At 27.6% G+C, this 5,393-nt stretch overlaps 1 non-coding gene across 1 annotated transcript; it reads right to left on the bottom strand.

The window, feature by feature from the left end:
• Positions 1–5,045: 5,045 nt before the first annotated feature.
• TRNAA-AGC lies at positions 5,046–5,118 on the bottom strand. Its single transcript has one exon. It is a non-coding gene; the product is annotated as a tRNA-Ala (tRNA).
• Between the last annotated feature and the right edge of the window lie 275 nt (positions 5,119–5,393).

The following is a 5,393-nucleotide window of genomic DNA, read 5'->3' as shown; positions in this document are numbered from 1 at the left end:
TTCAAATCATCAAATCTTATGCCCCTAAAAACTCTTTTCTAGCATATAATTACTCCCTTAACAACATCACTTATGTTAATTATTCATTATACCACTTTATCAAACAAAAAAAAATTAAACCTATCAATTTACTAAAAAATATTTATGGAAAAGAAATAAATTAATGAAGAAAATAACAACCTTGTAAATTTTGACTTGCTGATCTTCTTCTCTCCATATTTTCTCCATTGGAATCCATCATCATAAGGTGCGCATGAGCTTGTTGTCCAACTATGTGATTTCTTTCTGCTCAAAACACAAAGAAACAAAGGAAAACTTAGTTCTAAGCAGCAAATATCAATGAATATATAGAATGGCTAAATATTAATCAATCACCTATTGTTCTCTTGCCCAACACTACCAGCTTTTCCATCTGAGGAACTCTCCCCTTGATCTCCACCTCCAGAGCTCGCCGGAGCAGCAGTTACCGCCGGTGATAGCCGGAGAATAGAACGAAGCCTCTCCTTGACTTCCTGGCCCCTTGCAAGCTCATTAAGCGCATCTCTGTGACCCATATTAGAAGAAGCCATTAACGTTTTCTTGAAGCTCTTGATGAGAAGAGTGGGATTAGTGCAGCTTTTGACGTTTAACTAATCTTTTGTTATTAATCATACAGGTTGAGATCTAAGAAATTTGCACGTGAGAAATATGGAATTCTTTATTTCTTCAGCACGTGAAAACCGATAGAGAAAAGACTCAAAAGACTTTGATTCCTCCAAATAATGGAGGTTTTATTATTATTTTTTATTTTTATTAAGCATCTGCTAACTGATAGTTAACATCTTTTGATTCCTCTTTAGCGAATAGTGATCACTCGGCCTGTGTATTGAGTCTAATAATTCGTTTGGGACAGCTTTTCAACTGATTTTAAAAGTATTTTTAAAGTACAAAAATTATATGAAGTAGAAATTTTGTGGTAAAAAATTACTTTAAAAAGCACGTATGCCTTAAAATAAATTTATAGCATAATTTTAAAAAATAAATAATGAAAAAAGAGTTAAATAAAAGTATATCAAATGTAATGGCCCATTTGTTTTTGACATATTTAAAATGTTAAAGAAAAGATAAGTATTTTAATTAATTTAGGTTTTAGCTTGGGATTAAAGGTAGATCACTTCTTTAAGGAATTTAGATAATCTTTTTTAGGCTATTTTTGGGTCATTTGAGTTAATTTCAAATGTAATGCCTGCAATCCAACATTAGACATCATGGAGGTCACAAATCATCATCCCTAATATGTCCCATCATTACAAAAAATATATTTTGTGCAGAGCCCGGACAAATACACGTGAAACTTTTTTCTCTTTTTTGTACACAGAATATGTACAAGACAGAGAAAATTTACGTGTATTCAGATGATTGGAGTCTAGAAGAAAAATTATGTCCGGACTCTGCACCTAATAATCTCTCCATTGTTACCTAGATGAAGCTGATCATGAGTGTTTTTTATAGCTAAACAATTGAAAAAAAAAATAATTCCAAAGGTTTATTTTATAATAATTGCATTTAAATTTCTTTGGAACCAAATGACAATGCAAATATAAAATTTTGTGTTATGAACTTATGATATTCTTATTAAAAAGTAATTAAGACCAATATTGATATATATATATTGGTCTTGTGAAATAATTTTTTGTTAATTATAATTATTATAATTTTGAGCCATAATAAATAATTTTTTATTTGAAGTTTTCTATGTGAAATAAAAATATTAATTAATAGTATTTTTTAACTTTTAAGTTAATTAAAAAAATATTCTTGTTAAAATTTTCATCGTTAATCACGCTTGCTTAAATTATTAGTAAGCATATGAATATGTTGCTAAAGATGTTGGGGACAAAAAAAAAAATTTATATGTCCATATTTCATAATAATTAAGATAATTTTTTTTAGTTATATAAATTATTATTATTCTTTTATAAAAAAATATGAATATATTACTAATTAATGGAAAATAAATGTGTAATTTAGCTAAGCTTTGCAAACAATGTGCTCATATTTTAAATTCTTATAGTGAATGCCACTATAAAAGCTAAATTTGAAGTAAAATTTTATCTATAAAATTAAATTTGAGTTAAGTAATTCTAATTAAGTAAAATAATACTGTTTATTTAAAAATTTTAACTAAATTGTGAGAACATGCTCTTATTTATTGCGTGTCAATAAATGATTCGACACATACCTAATATAAAAAATATAAATTTGAGTTGAGTTGTTTAATAAATTGATTAAGTTTAGATCCTGAATTCCAACCCGTTTCATTGTTGGGTCATATTCGAGTTAACCGCCTGCAAGCCTAATAGTTATTTATTTAATTATTTTTCTTAAAATTGTTTGCTTGTTAATATGTTCTCATTCTTCGAATCAAATCATCTAAATTTTATACTTGACAAGATTCAATTTTTTAAGAAAATCAAAATAGGTTTATAAGTAGGGCTGGACTCTAACCCGACTCATGAAACTCTCAATTTTCAATATTCAAGGGTTATCGTCGGGTCAAGGTTCGCCTTTTTAATCTGGTTATTAAATAGGTTGTTTTAGGATGACTAGGATTAAATCAAGTCAATTAACACCTCGATTAATATTTCACTAATATTCAGATGTATGTAGCATATATATCTTATGCTTCGTTTGAGACGACTTTTTTACTGCTTCTTAAAGCAGTTTTCTAGTACAAAAATTAATTTACTGGTTAAAAGCTTTTTAAGAAGCAGTAAGAAAGTCGTATTAAATAAAACTTTAATTTATTGGTTGAAAACTTTAACTACAAATCAAAACATCAAATATTCATAAAAATATAAAATTCAGGTGTTATTTTAGGAATGTATTTTTATATCTGACAGCTTGACGAGAATTTACCCTAACAAAAAAAGTTGACGAGCAACAGCACAGTCAAATTATAATATTAGCACGAGGGAAGTACATCTTTTATAAAATAATATAAAAATATACGCGGATACATGTGATAGAAGTGGCAGATGGTGGAGTATTTGCAAAAATATTATTAGAAAAAATAATTATAAAAATTAAATTTATAAGATCAAAATTTTGAATTATATATTTTATAATTTATTCATATAATTAAGAAATAATATTATTTTTTTATATAAATATTCAATTAGGCCTTCTTTAACACGTGTCAATTGCTTTTCTGCTTGTTTTAGTCTTACAGGGTTCATATACATCGATGTCACGTATTAACATGATATGTAAAGTGTTCATCGGCATTATTGGCCATGACAAGCAGCGGCCAAGCCTTAAATTTTTAAAAGAGGGCCCAATTTAACTTTGTTTAAGCTGATTTTTATTTTCAGATTCAAATAATCACCTGACTATTTATATGTATCATGGAAAATCAATATATTTTTTAAAGATATGCTTGCAAATTTCGTTCGAGTTTTTTTTTAGGAAATTGCTCGCGGAAACGTCCTGACGCGGGCTTCCCCATTTGTGATGAATATCGACATTTGTGTCAACAACATATATGTACCTTATAGGTAATAGTATGCATTAACATTGTTAGCGACGTTGAGAGGGCATGAGCATTGGTGATGACTACATGCATGAATAGTGTATAACAATCTTATAATGTATGAAGTACCTACATCAATATTATAAAAGTGGAAATCTTAGTCCTTAAAAGGAAAGAAAAAAATGGAAATTACTCCAAAAATGACACGAAGTATAAGCACCTACTAAAAAGCAAGGAATAAGCTAAACACAATCAAAATAACTTGCATAAGACCATCTGCAACCAAACGGTAAACAAGTGTATGCCCTCCGTCAAACAATCCAATTGAACATGAAATTGTCCGCTAATTTCCACGAGCGAAAAAAAAATTGTCTTATGAGATTTTCAGAAGAAGTATGCAAAAGAGGAGAAAGATGATTCTTTTGCAACGATATGAAGAAGCGCTCGAAAGAGGAGAAGAAATGGAGTTCGATTGGAAATGAATTAACGTATTTTACAATTTTACTCCATTTTGAAGTAGAAAATGAATTTTTCAGTTGAAGATGGTCAAAATCACTCGAATAAGTTAGAAAGAACTTTCATATCAAACTAACTGAACCCTTATAAATACAATATGAAACATGCAATCTTAAATGTCTTTGGATATCGACATTCTTTTCTGTTTTCATTAAAATATTCAGCTAATTTTTCTTTGCAATAGTGCGTCTTCTCGTGTGGAGACTGCACATATGGTGTTCGATAAAATGCCTGTGACACCTAACTCACTCAATAATTATTTTTAAGAGAATAGCCCTTCACTGACGAGGGGCAAAATTTCACTTTTATTACAGTTATATTTGTTTGTTTTTTCTATTATACAAAAAACAGCTTATTTTATGCTTAATTATCTTCACATAAACTAACTGACTGACAGCATTTTTTTCATTTAGATTTTTGCTATAAAATCAATGATGAAAATTTTAAATATTTAACTGTTATATTTTTAAGTAGTTAGAGAAATAAATATTATAAAAGATTAAATAAAGATTATTCAAATACGTACAGTGAATTTACTGACAAATTATAAATTAATATATGCATTTGTTACAAATTTATAAAATATAGAAATAAAGAAAAACATAATTTATTATAAATTTTATGATAAAATTTAAAATATATATATTAAAAATTAATATGATGTAAAGTAAAATGAATGTGTCGATCTGCTCGGCGGGTAGTGGACCCGCCGTTCGCTTATGTTCACGCAAAAGACTAAGTTTATCTTATACATTTTTTATTTAGCTATTCATATAATGAGTTTGTTCACCTGTCAAAAAAAAAACTGTTTAGCTTATAAAATGGATTTAAAAAAAAATAGAAATACCAAAAATAAAAAAAACTTGTCATAAAATTGGGTGGAAAAAAACAAATGGAGGGTATAAATTTTTGTTTTCCAATTTCTTTTAATTGAAAACGAAATTAAATAAAAAATTATTATGATTTGAACGAAAGATTATTATATAAGGGAAAAAATAATAAAAACTTTGAGAGAGTGTGGAGATGCGGGGTATCGATCCCCGTACCTCTCGCATGCTAAGCGAGCGCTCTACCATCTGAGCTACATCCCCGCCTTGTGAAAAGTGATTAACGAAAAGGTTATATAAAGTTTTTTTTAATATAAAGTTTAATATAGCCCTACTTAAGAATTAAAAGATATAAAATATAAGTACAAACTCTTGGAATTAATTAATTTATGAAGCATTTGAATTTGTTTAAATATATGTATATATATATATATATATATTATGTGTTTTTAATTATTTTAATTAAAAAAAATAGATTAAATTATTTATTAAATACATAAAATTATTTTAAGATAATACTTTGTCATTATCATCAAATG

This window comes from Dendrobium catenatum, unplaced genomic scaffold, assembly GCF_001605985.2.
Source record: "Dendrobium catenatum unplaced genomic scaffold, ASM160598v2 fragScaff_scaffold_858, whole genome shotgun sequence".
Taxonomy (NCBI): Eukaryota; Viridiplantae; Streptophyta; class Magnoliopsida; order Asparagales; family Orchidaceae; genus Dendrobium; species Dendrobium catenatum.
The sequence above is the reverse complement of the archived record's forward strand: the minus strand, read 5'-3'. Positions and strand labels throughout refer to the sequence as shown.